Consider the following 20,000-nt stretch of genomic DNA (forward strand, 5'->3'; position numbering starts at 1 on the left):
TTGCCAAGCAGGAGTTGATTCACAACTCCAAATATGAATTCCTTCTTTACCGAGGAGTACTTTTCCTTCTTTGTTTTTATTTTTGTAGATGAAAACTAATTTCCACTCGCTAAAGAATTTTAATATTTTTTTATTTATATCATTTTCTTCGTTCTTATACTCTTCTTTAAGGTCTCCCATACCACTTCACTCTTCTATGTCATATTGTCCCCAAGTATAGAAACATAGTGTTGACTTTGTTAGGTTCGACTATATTAACAACAAGACATATAGAAACATTCATAATAGCATAAAGGTGGTGGAACATTAGTCATTTCTTGCTAGCATGCTACTTCGTTTGAGTAGAAACGACTTCGGTTACGATCTTTTGTTTTTCAAATTTCCAAATGGCAAATTACTCTGGCTTCATATAGTGAGAAGCTGATTGACGAACTAAAAGAAGTTAAACCTAAAATGAGAATGTTAGACACATTATTGAGATGTTCTTACGAATGTCTAGAATATTGTAGCCGAAGTCGTTTCTACTGAAACGAAGTCATATGCTATACTAGTGTGCCGACATCTTAACAAAGACTGTAACCCATTTTTTTCCATAGGGATTTGTGAGAGGGACGAGGCTGCGGGTCTTTGGTAAATAAAACTCAAAACAGTAATTATTATTAGCACAAAAAAGTACTTGAAATTCTAAGAAACATATCTAGAAAGAATTCGATTCAACCGTTACACTATGACGTCATGTCGATGTTCACATCAAATCCGTTTTCTTCAACTGAAGGTTGGGATTGTTTCAATCTAAATTAACCGATTCCTATTAAATAAAACTAACTAGAGTTAATTATTACTGAAGTTTATTCCACATACTATCTGACACATAATTTCAAAATAATTATCAATTGTGTTGGAAAACTGATTGAATATTTTCCTTAATGTTTTTCAAAATAGATTTATATCATCATTCTGTTACCTTTTAATGCAGACTCTATACTCTATACACCCAACCTCTTCTATAATTGATTAAAAAATCTATTTCATTTCTATAAACATAATAAAAAGAATTGTGTACTTTCTATATGTTTTGCAATAACAGTGATGCGTCAGGAAAGGGCTTAGCTAATTTGATATGTAAAATAATTTGTATGTTAAAAAACGTGAAATTATTCTTGTACGTATTTGTAAAGCTCTCAAAATAATTAATTTATTTCCGTCAGCTCTGTAACAGAAGATTCAAGTGATTTAAAACCACATAATACAATTCAGTGGTACTTAAATTGTTGACATCTGACAGTTACATCAGGTGTATGAATCTGCATCTCGGTGTATACTCTCCAAAGAAATTACAAATCTCCCCTTATTCTCCTTTTTATTCATTTTCACTTCATCTACATTATTTCCCTTTTCTTATCCTTCTCTGTTTTTCACACTCGCCTGCATTTGTGCATATTTTACATTGTTCTGGCAGTCAAATATTCAAATCTCTTGTTTGAATTATAATTTGTCGATATATTCTACGTTTAGTCTGAATTTTTGTTTATTTGTTTATCTTGTCATGAATTCATTTGTTTACGAATTTCTTGTTTTGTTAATAGAAAAACTTTTATTTGTGTTTAAATTATATTAATCTAACCAGCCCAGTGATGAGAATACATATTTCATTAAATATATTACCAAATATGTGTACGTATATGCATATATATATATATATACATTTATAGATATGTATTTTTGTCCGTGTATATGTGTGAATGTTTACATGCGCGTGTAATATATGCATCTATATATATACATATATGTATATATGTATATATATGTATATATGTATATATATGTGTATATATGTATATATATATTTTTTTTTCTGTTACCTCTTTATTTTCCTTTTGTTTTATCAAATATCTCCTACTACCACTGATAAACGCTATCTTTCATCTTTTTAATTTTCTTCTTGATTCACCTAATTTCTTTTTTATCATCCTTTCCTGTATGCCGCTATTCTTTTATCTTTCTCTTTATTTGTTCTATTGATTATTTATGCGTTGCTTACTTCAATTTATTGATTTCATTTATATTTATTTATTTATTTGCGTATTTATTTAACTTTTATCTCGTTAATTCATTGAGTGATTTATCTATTTATTCTTTTTTCATACTTGTTATGCACAAATCTATATTTATTTATAATTGTAATTATTTCTTCATTTGTATGTATATTTACTTGCTTAGTTTTATATATTTCGTTACTTGTTTGTTTTTTCATATGTTATCTGCTGATTCATGTACTCATTAATTTACTTATCTTACCTATTTCCCTTTCCTTCTGAACCCGATCATTCGATTATCCTTCATCGCTTCCTCCTGCTTCTCCTCCTCCTCCTCCTCCTCCTCCTACCCCTCCTCCTTCTCCTCTTCCTCCTCCTCTTCGTTTTTCTCCTCTTTTTTCTCCTACTCCTCCTCTCTCCTCCTCCTCCTCCTCCTCCTCCTTCTCCTCTTCCTCCTCCTTCTCATCGTTTTTCTCCTCTTTTTTCCTCCTCTCCTCTACCTCCTCCTCCTCCTTCTCTTCTTCCTCCTCCTCCCTCCTCCTCCTAGTTTTCAGCCTCCACCACGTAGTCTGTTCCCTTTAAGTTTCCCATTGCTACACGTGATGCGGGAGTAGGAGGGGGCGTGGGTGGGAGAAGAGAGGAGGAGAGGAAAGGAGGAGAAGAGGGGGAGGTGAAGAAGAGAGGGGAGGAAAGGAGGAGAGTGAGAGGGTGAGAAGAAAGAAAAGAGATAGGGAGATAATGGGAAAGTGAGCTAGATTTGAGAGAGAGAGAGAGAGAGAGAGAGGGAGAGGGAGAGAGGGAGAAATAGGGGAAGAGGAGTAAGGGGGAAAGGGAGGGATGGAGAAGGAGGTACATAAAGAAGAAGTGGGGAGGAAGGGAAGGGAAGGGAATGAATTGAGATAATGAAGAAGAAAGTGGGTAAAGAGGAAGGGAAACGAAAGGAATGAGGGAGTGAAGGAAAGGAATGTGAGGTGGAGGAGAAGTGTGGAATGAAGGTAAAGGATGAAGGAGGAAGGTAGAGGGAGAGCAGAGGGGAGAGGAAGTAGGAGGAGGAAGGGGAGAAGTGAAAAGGAATAAGATAAATTAGAGTAGAATGAGTGGGAGAGGAGGGGAAGAAGAGGAAAGGGAAGAGGTAAGAATCGAGGTGTGTGCGTGTGTGCGTGTGTGTGTGTGAGAGAGAGAAGAGAGAACGAGAGAGAGAGAGAGAGAGAGAGAGAGAGAGAGAGAGAGAGAGAGAGAGAGAAGGAAGTACTCGTAAACAGGAAAGGAAAAACGTAGAGAGTGAATGAAGAAGAAGAGAGAAATGGAAAAAGAGAAGTGGGTAAGATAGAGAAGAAGAGTTTGGGAGGAAGAGGGGGTGAGTAAACAGAGGTAATTGGAGGGGGAAGGGGAGGGGAAGGGGATGGGCAATACGAAAAGAGAAGTAAACAGACAGAGAGGCAGACGAGCTGGCTGACAGACAGTGAGGAATCGAGAGAAGAGAAATGAGGTGGAAGAATTTAGTAGGGTTTCGAATAGAAAGAGTATTGTTTAGAATCTGTAAAGGAGATAGGCAGAGGGAAAGAGAGAGAGAGAGAGAGAGAGAGAGAAACAGGCAGACAGAGACAGAAAAAGAGAGAGATAAAGAGAGAGAGACAAAGACAGACAGAGAGAGAGAGAGATAAAGACAGGGAGAGACAGAGAGTGAGTGAGTTAGTGAGAGAGAGAGAGAGAGAGAGAGAGAGAGAGAGAGAGAGAGAGAGAGAGAGAGAGAGAGGTGAAGGGAGAGAGAAAGTCAGATAGGTAGGGAGGCAGGCAGAGACCAAGTAGGTAGGTCAGCAAATAGGCAAGTAGGCAGGCAGGCGGTTAAGTAAGCTAGTAGACAGACAGACAAGTAGGCTTGCAGACAGACAGAGAGATAAGAAGGGAAAGGAATGAAATGAAAGCGAATCCAAAATTAATGCGAAAAGTAGAAGAGATGGAACTTAAGAGGGACGGCATCTGGGCTGAGGAGAATGAAGAGGAGGAGGAGGAGGAGGAGGAGGAGGAGGAGGAGGAGGAGGAGGGAATGGAAGGAGGAGGCAAAGAAGAATGGAGGAGAGGAGGAAAAGAAGGAACGGGAGGAAGTGTTAGTGGAATAACAGGAAAAGGAAGAAGAGGAGAAGGAGGAGAAGGAAGAGGAGAAAGAGGTGGAGGAAGAAGAGAGGATAGAGAACGGGGATGAGGGGAAGAAAAGAGGAGGCAGGATGGAGGGTGAGAAGAATAAGAGGAGGAGAAGAAGAATGAAAGGGAGTAGGTGAAAGTGAGGTAAGAGGGAAATGGTGAAGAAGAAGAGGAGGAAGAGAAGGACTGAAGAGAAGGAGGAGGAGGAGGATGTGAATGAGGAAGAACAGGATGAGGACTTATATACAAGAAGAAAGAGGAGAACACAAATCATCAGGGTTGTGTGATGTCTCAAGATTGTTTCCATATATTTATTCTTGTCTTCATCTTTGTCCTCAACTTCACCAACCGCTGATCCAACACCTCATCTTCCCTACTCGCCTCCAGCTCAGTTTGAACCCTCAACCTGTCACATGTTTAAAACCTTTCCCAATCAGACCTTGTCCTGAGCGGTGGACAAATGAATCTGTCATAATAGAGTGATGCTTTGGTCTGGCTCCTGGTGTTATGTGGCAACTGCACATGTCTGTGTACTTATACTCGTAACATTATTACAAATCAGCTGATTGAGTATTTTAATCTAATGCCAGGTTTGTGAATATGGCAATATATTATATATATATATATATATACATATATATATATATATATATATATATATATATATATATATATATATATATATATATATATATTATACATACATACATACATGTATATATACATATGCATACAAAAGTCTTTTTCCCCCTTACAAGGGAGGTGGCCAATAAACAAAGGCATAAAACCCGCTCCCACCCATTCCATCTCCACATACTCCACTCCCATTCACTCCACTCCTTCCCTCTTATCTTAGCTTCTCCTGGATGACGGGTCATCTCTGCATCTCACCCACCGCCCTGGGTCAGAAGCAGTGTCGCAAGACACAGCACATCCAGAGTAAGGCCACTTCATTAAATCGGCGACCCCCCACCCCTCTCCGTCCTCTCATACAGAAAAAGAGAAGACGGGGAGAAATCCCTTCGGGCTGCGTCAAATATATATATATATATATATATATATATATATATATATATACACACATATATGTGTATATATATATATATATATACACACATATATATATATATAAATATATATTTCGCTGTACTACGGTAAGGTATATATATAAGTTTAATATGTCCGGAATGAAGCATATGTGACGTTTTTTTTTTTTCCTAAAATCTTTTGTGATGTCAAATCCAATTCAATCTTACGACAACGTAAGTTAGCTCGTAAGTTGCGATGTGCTTCATGGATCCTCCTCGTAACTTGTATAGTCGTCGTATTTTCCCACCCCTGGTTATCTACGTCGTTACCTTCATCTTAACTAAGTTTATTCCTTACTTTGTTTAATTCCTTTACTTCATAAATTTCGGAGAACACCTCCATACCTTAGCTGATGGAGACTTTTAATGAAAAAGACTGAAAGTAACAAGACTGAATCTTGAAGAGATTGTACTTGCTATCAGTATATATATGTGTGTATGGATTTATGTATATGCACACGCGTATGTCTGCGTATATATATGTATATGTATATGGATATGTATGTGTAAATATGTATGTATAGCGTATGTACGGATGCGTTATAGATGGTTATAAAGACAGTGATTGTGGTTGTGATGACGCTAATGATGATGGTGATCGGGTATTGTGATGATAGTATATATATACATACACACACACATATATATATATATATATATATATATATGTATATATATTTGTTGAGACATTCTGACAGGTTCATGTAAGCGGAATAGGAAACACAGGAGTCTTAGTCTTGAGTTTATTCCTGACTAGTTTCGCAGGTATGCTTTTTCAAAGGAATAGGTTTACAAACGGGCTGTGGGCATTATATACATGGGATGGACCTCACCACCTCCCCGAGTTACCATAGTTGGTGACGAATGTGAACATCACATTGTGGCTAATGTAACAATGAAGACATTTTTACAATTAAATATGATAATACTAATAACAAAGAAATTATTAATAGTAAATGTAACAATAGTAATGATAACAATGATGATAAATATTTAATAATAATAGTAACAATAATAATAACAAAAATGATAATAACAATACAAAAGAAGTAATAATAATAATAATGATAATAAATAATAATAAAAATAAAAATGATAAAAATATGATAATACTAATAACCAAGAAATAAAAATTATTACTATTAATAATTTTTATTTCTTGGTTATTAGTATTATCACATTTTTATTATTTTCATTTTTATTATTATTATCTTTATTATTACTTTTATTTATTGTTATTATTATCATTATTATTATTGTTACTTCTATTGTATGGTTATTATCATTTTTGTTATCATTACTATTATTATTTAAATATTTATCATCATTGTTATCATTACTATTGTTACATTTACTATTAACAATTTATTTGTTATTAGTATTATCATATTTAATTGTAAAAATTTCTTCATTGTTACGTTAACCACAATGTGATGTTCACACTCGTCACCAACTATGGTAACTCGGGGAGGTGGTGAGGTCCACCCCATGTATATAATGCCCACAGCCCGTTTGTAAACATATTCCTTTGAAAAAGCATACCTGCGAAACTAGTCAGGAATAAACTCAAGACTAAGACTCCTGTGTTTCCTATTCCGCTTACATCAATATATATATATATATATATATATATATATACATATATATATATATATACGTATATGCACTATATATATATATATATATGTATACATATATGTATATATATATATATATAATGTATATACAGTATATATATATATATGTATGTATACATATATGTATATATATATATATATATATATATAATGTATATACATATATATATAATGTATATACAGTATATACATATATATATATATATGTATATATATATATGTATATGTATATATATACATACATATACATATTGATAAGTATTTCAGACAAATGATTTGGATGATGGAGAACATAAACACAGGGGAAGGCTCGGAACCCTAAACACTCTTCAGAGAATGTACGGAAAACTGTAATTGAAGTTTATGTACTAAACTTAATTATCTTTTCGGATACTTGGAAAAAGTCGTTTTTTGGCGTGTTCTAGAATTAAAATACTAGTTTAGCTAAATTGATAAACCCTCCTCGATGGTTCGATGAATTATTAGTTGTTGTTGTCGTTCCCTAGACTGTCTGTCCGAGCAGTCCCGTGAATTATTAGTTGAAATATATGCTGATTCTACAATTCTTCTAGTGAATTTATCAAAACCTTTATGTAGCACTTCAGCTCTTCTCCAGTTTGGTAAATGATCGAATGTTTCCGCATGAACTACTAAAGAATTAGATGTCCTATGTGCTTTTATGTCGTTTTTTTTTTGTTTGTTTATAAAAGAATTTATCAACTTTGCCCTGAAGTCTTTTCTTGATCCTCAACACGTGTCTATTTTTTTTTCTTTTTTTTTTGCAGTTATAAGTGATTCGTCTTTTATTTACTTTTCTTTTTTTATTTATTCATTTTTCTTCTTTTCATATTATTTCATTTGTCTATTTGTTTATTTATTTACTTGTGCATTTGTTACTATCATCATCATTACTATTATCTTAGATAAGCAGATGGTAATGAATAGATTAGATAAAAATGTAATGTATAATAGATAATAAGAAAATTATAGATAATGACAATAATAGATACATGCATAAATGAATAGATATATTATATAAGAATGTAATATATGATTGATGATAAGTAAATTATAGATAATGATAATAAACACACGAATAAGTAAATGAATAGAGATAAATATTAAATGAGTTAGTATATAAATGAATAAGTAATAGGTAAATAAATAAATAAAAGAATTAATAGTCAAATATAAACAAGTAAAAAATACATAGATAAAAGACACAGAAACCAAATATAAACAAACATATAAATTAGATAAATCATAATAAATTATTACAAAAGGTTTGGCTTAAATGTAGATAAGATCATAACACATCCTATTGTCATACATAGTCAAATAAACCAAAAATAAACAGAAAAACAATCATATATATTAGATAAATCACAAGTAATAAATGATTAAAAATTGACTGGCTTAAATGTAGATACGATCATAACACTTCCCACTGTCACACATAAATAATTAAACATAAAATAAAGAGATAAACGAATAAATAAGATAAATCATAAATAATAAATGATTAAAAAAGGATTGGCTTAAAGTGCATAGGACCATAGCACTTCCCACTATCACACATAAATAAATAAAAAGAAAAACAAATAAACATATAAATAAGATAAATCATAAATAATAAATGATTAAAAAAGGATTGGCTTAAAGGTGCATAGGACCGTAACACTTCCCACTGTCACACATAAATAAATAAACAGAAAAACAAATAAACATATAAAATAAATCATAAATAATAAATTATTAAAAAAAAAAAAGATTGGCTTAAACGTGGGTAGTACCATAACACATCCCATATAAAGAATATAAATCATAAACAATAAATTATTAAAAAAAGGATTGGCTTAAATGTGGATAGGACCATAACACTTCCCACAGTCACACATAAATGAATAAAGAGAAAAACAAATAAGCATATGAATAAAATAAATCATAAATAATAAATGATTAAAAAAAGGTTTGGCTTAAATGTAGATAAGACAATAACACCTCCCATTGTCACACAAATAAACAGAAACAAATAAACATATAAATAAGATAAATTATAAATACTAAATGATGAAAAATAGATTAGCTTAAATGTGGATAGGACCATAACACTTTCCATTATCACACATAAAAAAAAAATAAATAAATAAAAAATAAACATATAAAGAAGATAAATCATAAACAATAAATGATTAAAAAAAGGATTGGCTTAAACGTGCATAGGACCATAATACTTCCCAGTCACACACAAATAAACAAAGAGAAAAAGAAATAAACATATAAATAAAATAAATAATAAATTATTAAAAAAAGGTTTGGCTTAAACGTGGATAGGACCATAACACCTTCCCGTGTCACCTGAAGAGCGCAACTTCGTAGACCAAGTAAATATTTTTGGACCAGCAACCAGAACAAATGGAGGAAGTGTCTAGCTTTTAAACTAATGGCCCTTATATATCAATTTAGTTTATTGTGCATCATATTGCGTGCATTTCATTCTCTGTTCTGAGGTGTACATCGTAATGGATTTCAATTTTTGGAAGTGCTACAGAAATGGTAAAGTATCATCTATCTAGCTATCTAGTTGCCTATTTATCTGTCTATCTATACAGCTGTTTATCTATCTGGCTATATATTTATCTATGTGCATATATATGTATATATATATGTATATATATATATATATGTATATATATATATGTATATATATATGTATATATATATATATGTATATATGTATAAATGTATATATATATATATGTATATATATAAATGTATATATATATATGTATATATATAAATGTATATATATATGTATATATATATATATATATATATGTATATATATATATGTATATATATATAAATGTATATATATATATATATATGTATATATATATATATATACACCGCTATCTACTTACCTGTATGCTTGCCCTTCTGTCTATCTACAGTATCTATATCTTTTAACTATATATCTTTAATTGTGTCAGTCTATCTATGAATCTATCTGCACATTGTTTATCTATGTATTAGTCTATCTGTAGTGTTTGTCTATTCATCAATCTATTTATCCATCCATCTATTTTCAACCTTTCCCCTATGTATCTATCCCCCTTCTCCCCTCCCAGCTCTACCGTCCCCATTCCATTCCCCCTCCTTGTTCCCCTTCCCCCTCCCCCTCCCTCCCTACCTCCCTTCTACCTCTCCTCCCCCCTTTGTCTCCCCCCTTAGGTGGGAGCTCTTATCAACCCTCCTTTCCCATCCCCCCCTTCCTCATGTCCCTCCTTCCCCTTCCCCCTCCTCTCCCCCCTGAGGTGGGATTTCTTATCACCCCCCCATTCCCCTCCTATCCTAATCTCCCTCCTCTCCCTCCCATCTCCCCTCTCCCCTCTCACCTCTCCCATTCGTCCTCCCCCGTCTCTCCTCCTTCTCCCTCATAGTCGAATGCAATCCTTTACTGCTATCAGCAACAAGAATCAATATGGAAATCCACAAAGACGAAGGAATAGACGCAGACACGAGAGAAGGAGAGAGAAAAATAGATCAAGATCGAGAGAGAAAAAGAGAGATAGAGATCAAGAACGAGAGAGAGAGATATAGAGAGAGATCAAGAACAAGAGAGAGAGAGAGAGAGAGAACGAGAGGGAGAGAGAGATAAAGAACGAGAGAGAGAGAGAGAGATCAAGAACGAGAGAGTGTGTGAGAGAGAGAGAGAGAGCTAGAGCGAGAGAAAGAGAGAGATAGACAGAGAGAGAGAGAGAGAGAGAGAGAGAGAGAGAGAGAGAGAGAGAGAGAGATCAAGAACGAGAGAGAGAGAGAGAGAGAGAGAGAGATCAAGAACGAGAGAGTCTTTCTAAATACAATTCTCCTGAGGTATTGTTGACGTTCACAGAAAAGTGCTCAGAGGAACCGCGGGGTCGGGGGAGAGGGAGAGGGAGAGGGAGAGGGAGAGGGGGAGACACGGCAAACTCGCATTCATGGCTTTGCTGATATGAATCCATGTTGACTGCGGGACAAAGAAACCAGCGGCCATATACACAAGATGATGTTGATATGACTCGGCGATGGCTTCTTATCCAAACATCTTAATGAATTACCGAAGAGGAGAAGGGCTTTAGAAGGTTTTTGTATGTCATTGATGTACAGATACAGGTTCTCAGTGTATAGACATTAAGTCTCGTTAAATGTTAACAGGATGTAATTAAGACGCAAACATAAACATAAGGTGTGTAGACTACAAGTCTTGTTAAGTGTTAAGTTAACAGGATGTAATTAAGACATAAACATAAAGTGTGTAGACTACAAGTCTTGATAAATGTTAAGTTAACAGGATGTAATTAAGACATAAACATAAACATGAAATGTGTAGACTACAAGTCTTGTTAAATGTTATGTTAACAGGATGTAATTAAGACAAACATAAACATAAAATGTATAGACTACAAGTCTTGAAGAATGTTAATTCAAATACAAACTGAAAATGGAAGATTGGGTTGGGTTGTTTGTGAGATTCAAAGTTATCAATGTTGATCCTGAAGGATATTAATGAATTCATGTAGTTTATGGGAATGATATAGCGTGTGAAGTTTTCTGAATTGACTCGATAAAACTAAGACTACATACTGTACCATGGGATCTGACGTCGGGGAATGGTTAGGACAAGTTCTAGAACATTCTTTTTATACGGTCAGCGTGTTACAGTGGCAGCATCATTGTCTTGGGGTAACCGGTTATACAGCCAAGGATTCGAATCCCAGCGGGAGAGTTAGTTAGGACAATATAGTGATGAATCAACATATTTCAACAATAAAATCATTAGTATTAATGGTTTGTTGTCACTTTTTAAATAGATCATTCCACTTCACACGATGACATAAAGATAATGTGTTCTGAACAACGCCAGATGATTTTATTCAACTAAGAGGTGTGTCTCTGGTGTCTGTGGGGTCTCGAAGGATCAAGGTTACTTTCAGAAGAGGGGACCTCGGTCCTCCACCCTCATCTACCACCTCCACTATCTTCGGAAAAAAGAAATTGATTATTCTAACAGAAGGACCTGTAGTTTACGTCACTGTGTTAAACGTTGGTTGAAATTTAACATTTGTTTCAATATAACGTTTCTATCCACCTCTTCCTCCTCTTCCAGCTCGTCCTCCTGCTCCTCTTTCTTCTTTTCATCTTCCTCTTCCTTTTCTTTCTCCATCTCCTCCTCTTCCTCTTCCTATCTCTTTTCATAAGTGTTCTCTACCTCCCCCTCATCCTTCTTCTTTTCATCCTCCTCTTCCTCTTCCAACTCTTCCTCCTTCTCTTCCTATCTCTTTTCATTATCATCATCCATTCCTCCTCCTCCTCGTCCTGTTCCTCCTCTCCTTTTCCACCTTTCTCCACACAGTGACTTTTCTCCTTTTCACGCTTTTCTTTCTCTCTCCTTTCCATCTCTCCTCACTTCCTCCTTCTCCTCTTCCTCTCATCTTCTTCCCTCTCCTCCTCCCCATCCCCCACCCCCTTCCATTCTCCCATTCTCTTCATCTTCACTTTTCTTCTCCGTATCTTTCTTCTCCCACATTCTCCTAGTCCTCCACCTTTTCATTCCTCTCTTCGCTCCACCTTCTCTCTTCTCCTCCCAGTCTCCTCCTTTCCTCCCTTCCTCTCAATCCTCCAAATCGTTTCCTCTCCTCTCCTCTCCTGAGCCTTACCTCCTCCCTCCCTCTCAGTCTCTCCTTCTCCTCTTCCTCTCCTCCTCCTCCCCCTCCTCCTTCTGCCTTCCCCAGTTCTTAGAAATCTTCGCTTCTTTTAATGATTTTCTCCATTCGTGCTTCCACCATCCCCCTCTCCGTCCTCATCGCCTTCTTTTGTTTATCTTATATATTTTTTTTGGTTCTACATTCTTTTTTCTTTTCGTTCCTTTCATATGCGTCTTTATCATCGTGTCTGTATCTTCTCCTCATCTTTGGTTTTTTGGTCATCCGGGTATTGTCGTCTCTCTTTCCTTCCTTCCTTTCTTCCTTCCTCCCTCTTCCTTCCTTCCTCTCTTCCTTCCCATTTCTCATCACATCTCCTTTGTCTTTACTTTCTTTCTCTTTTCCTTCCTTCCTCGCTCTCTATTTTCCCGCTCTCTTCATCCTTCCCTATTTCCTCTTTTGATATCTTCATTTCATATTTCTTGTGTTGTTCTCATTTTCTCCTTCTTTCATCTCTCCTTGTCTTTTCCTCCTCCTTCTATCCTCCCCATCCCTCTTCTTTGTCTTCCGTCCCTCCTATTCCTCTTTCCCCTGCTTTCTTCCTTTATCTTTCTATTTCCTTCTCTGTTCTTTCCATTATTATGCTTTCCTTATACCCTTTATCTTTACCCTTACCCTTACCCTTACCACCCTTATCCTTACATTTACCCTTATCCTTACCTTTACCATTATCCTTACCTTTACCCTTATCCTTACCTTTACCCTTATCCTTACCTTTACCCTTACCCTTACCTTTACCCTTACCCTTACCTTTACCCTTATCCTTACCTTTACCCTTACCCTTATCCTTACCTTTACCCTTATCCTTACCTTTACCCTTATCCTTACCTTTACCCTTACCCTTACCTTTACCCTTACCCTTACCTTTACCCTTATCCTTACCTTTACCCTTATCCTTACCTTTACCCTTACCCTTACCTTTACCCTTATCCTTACCTTTACCCTTATCCTTTCCTTTACCCTTACCCTTACCTTTACCCTTATCTTACCTTTACCCTTATCCTTACCTTTACCCTTATCCTTACCTTTACCATTATCCTTACCTTCACCCTTATCCTTACCATTACCCTTATCCTTACCTTTACCCTTATCCTTACTTTTACCCTTATCCTTACCTTTACCCTTATCCTTACCTTTACCCTTATCCTTGCTTTTACCCTTACCTTAACCTTTATCCTTACCTTTACCCTTATCCCTACCTTTACCTTTATCCTTACCTTTACCCTTACCTTTACCCTTATCCTTACCTTTACCCTTATCCTTACCTTTACTCTTATCCTTACTTTTACCTTTATCCTTACCTTTACCCTTACCCTTACCCTTACCTTTACCCTTATCCTTACCTTTACCCTTATCCCTACCTTTACCTTTACATTTACCCTTTCCTTCCTCTTCATCTTCCTTCGTCCTTCTTTCCATCCCATCTTTGCGCTTCTCTTGTTCTTCGTTCTTTACTTCTCTTTCTTTGTTCTTTCTTCCATTCTCCTCCTTCTTCCTCTTTTCTTTTTTTATTATTTTCTTTGAGGTTTCTCTTCTTTAGTCTTCTCTTCTTCCCCTTTTGTTCCTTATTCTGATCCTTGTCTCCTTTCTTCGGTTTCTTATTCTCCTCCTCCTCCTCCTCCTCCTCCTCCTCCTCCCCCCCTCCACCTCCTCCTCCTCCTCCTCCTCCACCTTTTGTTCTTCTTGTTTTATGTCGTCCTATTCTGTCACTTCCTCTTTTTCTTCCATTTTCTATTTTCTCTCTATCCTCCACTTTCTCGTCTCGTTCCGTTCCTCCTTCTCCCTCCTTCTCTTCCTCTTCCTCTTCCTCCTGATTCTCTTCCTCCTTCTTCTCCTCGTCGTCCCCTTCCTCTTGCTCCTTCTCCTTCTCCTTCTTCTCCTCTTCCTCCTTACCCTCCTTCTCGCACCCCACATCTTCCTTCTCCTCTTTCTCCTCCTACTACTCCTCTCCTTTCTCCTCTTTCTCCTCCTACTCCTCTCCTTTCTCCTTCTCCTACTCCTCTCCTTTCTCCTTCTCCTACTCCTCCTTCTCTTTCTCTTTCTCCTTCTCCTCCTTCTCCCCCTTCTCCATCTTTCACTGCTCCTTTTACTTCTCCTCTTGATACTCTTTCTCTCTTTCTCTTTTCGAACATTTCCCCCCACCCACTCTCTACCTTTTACCTGCCTCCATTTATCGCTCTTTACCTTTTCTCCATTTTATTCCCTTTCTCACGTTCTCCCTTATCCTTCTTTACACTCTCTTTGTTTCCTTTTCTTCCTCCCTTTCCTTTCTCCCTTCCTCCATTCCTCCTCTGTACTCCTATTTATTTATCATCTTGTCTCCCATTTTTTTCCTTCCTTTTCTGTCTTCGCTCTTTGATTTTTCTTATTTTTCTTTTTCATCTTCCCTCCTCCTCCTCCTCCTCCTCCTCCTCCTCCTCCTCCTCCTCCTCCTCCTCCTCCTCCTCCTCCCCCTCTTCCTCCTCCTCCTCCTCCTCCTCCTCCCCCTCCTTCTCCCCCTCCTCCTCCCCCTCTTCCTCCTCCTCCTCCTCCTCCTCTTCCTCTTTTTTCTTCTTCTCCTTCCTCATATCTAGTTTTTGTGGCTTATACTCTGCCATATATTTTTTAATTTCTTTGGCTTGTTTCTTCTTCTTCTTTTCCTTCTTCTTCTTTTCCTTCTTCTTCTTCTTCTTCTTCTTTTACTTCTTCTTCTTCTTCTTCTTCTTCTCCCTCTTCTTTTCTTCTTCTTCTTCTTCTTCTTGTTCTTCTTGTTCTTATTTTTCTTCTTCTTTTCCTTCTTCTTTTTCTTCTTCTTCTCCCTCTTCTTTTCTTCTTCTTTTTCTTCTTTTTCTTCTTTTTCTTCTTTTTCATCTTCTTCTTCTTCTTCTTTGTCTTCTTCTTCTTCTTCTTTTTCTTCTTCCACTACTCGTGAATATGCGTGAGAGAAAAACAAAAATTACGAAAAGTAAAATAAAAGAATGAAGAATTAGAAAAGGCAAAATAAAAAGACAAGGATATATATAAGATATGTGTAAAGATAAATAGAAGCATGTATAAGACGAAAAGAAACATGAAATGAAAAAAAAAATGAAAAGACGAATATGACGAAGAAAAGACGAGTTAAGAGAAAGGGACCCAAAAAATAAAATAATAGTAATAATAAAAAACGCAAAAGATGAAAATAAAGGAGGAAGATAAAATCAAGAAAGGAGAGGAAGAAATAAAAATAGTGACGAACACGGAAAAGATATTGAAATTGCTTGTCCATTGATCATTATTGCTACATTCTCGGCACTGCCGATGATATTCAATGTGCAAAAGACGGAGAGGGGAAGATGTACCCAGAAATATGCTGAGGCACATAAATTATAGATTCTCATTCAGGAATCAGGAAGGAAAGACCAGGAAGGATACAAAGAACAAGAATGCCGGATTGATGTATGAGACACTTCATTTTATTTCTTGTTTTATTCTGTTTTATTTATTTATTCATTTATTTTATTCTATTCTATTTATTCATTTATTTATTTATTTTATCTATTTTATTTCATTTATCTTATTAATTTTATTTATTTCATTGATTTTATTTGATTTTATTATATTTATCTATTAATTTATTTTATTTTATTTTATCTATCTATTTATTTATTTATTTTTTGTCGAGCTTAGTATCTACAGCTGGTTCATGATCACCAGCTTCACAACTGGAGACTTCTGGAGATGTGGAGGGGTGGAGGACAGTAAAGCCCTGTTCACACTAGCTGTTTCAACCGCTGCGGTATAGTTACAAAGTAAGTAACTGGAGGTGTTCACACACAACCGTACATTTTTTCATTGACTATGCGGTACCACTGCGGTTTTCGCGCGGTTTAAATCCATAGTGTGAAGAGGGAGTTTGGGGATGATCGTGTTAGGTGATGAAGAGAGAAAACGGAATGGGGCAGTCAGGCTCTGTTCACACTAGCGGCTCAATTACAGTGTAAGTCAACGGAGGCGTTCACACACAACCGCGCAATTTTTCCTTGACTATGCGGTACCGCCGCGGTTTCCGCTCGGTTCAAAACGCTAGTGTGAACAGGGCCTCAGGGTTAGGAAGGCGTTCAGAGAAAGATGTGTTATGTCTCCAAGAATGTTTGGTTTTTCGTTATATGGAGTGATGGCAATAGATAAAGGTCAAACTTTGACCAGTGTGATGATACTCTAACACCTTAATAAGGTGACCTTATTATCTGGTTTATTTAACCTTTGCATTATAGTCATCCTTTGTTATTTATTCTTTTTCTAAGAAAAAAAAAATCACTGAAAGAATTATCACCAAGCTGTATTAAGTTATTTTTACCTGATGGTGAGTATCCTACGCCAAGAGACGCTGAATAGCTGCAGCCAAAGCTTTCCCCTATTTTGCGCTTTCTGGACTGTTAGGGTAGGTAACAGTCACTGTTGGGAATCGGAGAGGAGTGCGGGATTCGAACCCAGAACTAAACCAATGCGAGACCAGCACGCTTCCGATTACACAATCAGATTATGTCTTATGAACAAAGCCAGTAAGCTAAGCACTTAACTGAGAAGAGTTAAAGGGTTATCACACTGGGCTATTTTTCCTCCAACCTCCGATTAATCGGCGGTACCGTGCACCTCCAGAACTTCTGTCGCCGTTAAATCACTATGGCAAACCGCTTTGTTTTCTCGACAATTTACGGAGAAAGTCATTTAATATACTGGAGGAAATTATTTTCCTCCAGCATATCAGAGTCCTTCCCGAAAGCTGCTGGCTGCAAATCTGCTCCAACAGTCGAAGGAAAAATAGTCCAGTGTGATGACGCCTTTAGTGCCGACTCTTCGTCCACAGATGAAAGATTTCTCCAAAGCTGAGTAAACTACCCACCTGACTGGAAAGGGAAGCTGCATTTCATTCAGGCTGGAAAGATGATAGAGCATTCCAGGCTGGAAATTAGATAAGACATTTCGGTCTGGAAGAAAGATAGAGCATTCCAGGTTTGAAAAAATAGGGTATTCCAATCTGGAAAGAGGATAGAAGGAGAATAGAGCATTCCAGGCTGGAGAGGATAGAAGGAGGATAGAGCATTCCAGGCTGGAAAGAGGATTGAAGGAGAATAGAACATTCCAGGCTGGAAAGAGGACAGAAAGAGGATAGAGCGTTCCAGGTTGGAGAGAGGTCAGAAAGAGAATAGAGCATTCCAGGATGGAAAGAGGATAGAAAGAGGATAGAGCATTCCAGGCTGGAAAGAGGATAGAAGGAGGATAGAGCATTCCAGGCTGGAAAGAGGACAGAAAGAGGATAGAGCATTCCAGGATGGAAAGAGGATAAAACATTCCAGGATGGAAAGAGGATTGAAAGAAGATAAAACTTTCCAGGATAGAAAAGGATATAACATTCTAGGCTGGAAAGAGGATAGATCATTCCAGGCTGGAAAGAGGGTAGAGCATTCCAGGTTGAGAAGAGGATAGAAAATTTCAGGCTGGAAAGAGGATAGAGCATTCCAGATTGGAAAAGCACAGGAAGAGGATAGAGTGTTTATGGCTGGAAAGAGGATAGAACATTCCAGGCTGGAAAGAGGATGAGCATTCAAGGATGGAAAGGGGATAGAAAGAGGATAGAGCACTCCAGGCTGGAAGGAGGATAGAAACAGAAAAGATCATTCCAGGATAGAAAGAAGTTAGAACATTCCAGGCTACAAAATGGATAGAGTATCCCAAACAGAAAAAAAAAAAACAGAAAGAGGATAGAACATTCCAGGCTGGAAAGAGGATAGATGATTCCAATCTGGAAAGAGGATAGAGTGATTCACTCTGGAAAGAGGATAGAGTATTCCAGGTTGGAGAGAGGACGTTCCAGCCAAAGCTAAGAGGAATGGCGAGAGAGAAACCTTGTCTAAGACCACCCGCGTTCTTGTAGTTCCTTGAATCTGTCCATATCACGCTCATCGATCTCCGTCTTCCAGGAACTGGAAGCTTTCCTCCCCCTGAAACGAAATGGAGGTCTTCATAAAATGCTACGGTGGTTAATGAAATCTATTCCTACTTGCGTTGGGAAAATAATTATTGTTACTTCAAGATAAGCTTGAGTGTTTTTATCTTCTTGTCCATCCCAAACTATTTTTTCTTCTCTTCCCCTCTCCCCCACTCATCCTCCACTTCTTTCTCCTTCTTACATCCCTCCCTTCCCTCTTCCATCCTCCACCCCTCCCCTCCCCTCTCCTTGATCCACCTTCCGTCCCCTTCCTCCCCCCTGCATGGAGCACTTCTTGTGTAAATCTTGTGTAGTCAATATTTTAGAGACTTTAAGGATATCCCTATGGACCAGAGTCACGCAGGTTATTTGCAAGAGGCGATTATTATTTACTAATATATATAATATATATATATATATATATATATATATATATATATATGATATATATATATGTATATATATATATACATATATATATACATACATATATATATATACTCACATATATATAAATATAGATAGATATATATATATATATATGTATATACGTATATGTATATATATGTATATGTATATATGTATATGTATATATATATATATATATGTATATATTTATGTATATGTATATATATATATATATAATATATATATATATATATATATATATATGTATATATATATATATATATATATATATATATATAACTTTTAACTATTATATCCCTTCATTCTACTGCCTTCCTTAAAACTCCTTTTCACCATCTCTGTGACCCCCACCTCTTCTTTGATGGGACATTATATCTAAGGATAGAAGCGCTGTGTACGATCTTAACTTCATCCTTGATCTCACCTCTCCCCCTATATCTTAGTTCGTGGGAGATCCAAGAAATGTTCGCTGGCCGAGCGGGATAGAGCGCCGCTACCTGCGGCGGAGTTCGATGTGGCGGCAGCTCGAACCCTATCACCAGCGAGTTGGACCAGGGGCATGGTTCATGCTGCAAAGTTCTCTGTTAGGGGTACCGTCCTAGCCTCTTGACAAGAGGGGGGCTTCGCGATGGTAAACCGAATCTTAGAGAACTTAGTTCGTATGTAGTTTAACTTCAGAGAAGAGCATCATCTAGAATATTTTCTAAGAAACAACAAAGAATAGGAAAATCTTAACTCCCACTCATGGCCGTATTTCTTCCCTTAAAACTTAGTTTTTATGTTCCATTAACCCCAGGGGGAAACACCATCTAGACTATTCTAGAAATCACCAAACGGAGCCAATGACCTCACCTGACCTGAAAGTGACCTGACCTGAAGCTTGCCCATTGAATGTGATCACGTTCTTTGTGTTTTTGTCTGTTTACTTGTTTAGTCAGTAATACATTTATTCATCGTTTTGTTTATCTGTTAAT

This window comes from Oratosquilla oratoria, chromosome 42 (assembly GCF_046742065.1).
Source record: "Oratosquilla oratoria isolate Oo_2021 chromosome 42, ASM4674206v1, whole genome shotgun sequence".
NCBI classification, from domain to species: domain Eukaryota; kingdom Metazoa; phylum Arthropoda; class Malacostraca; order Stomatopoda; family Squillidae; genus Oratosquilla; species Oratosquilla oratoria.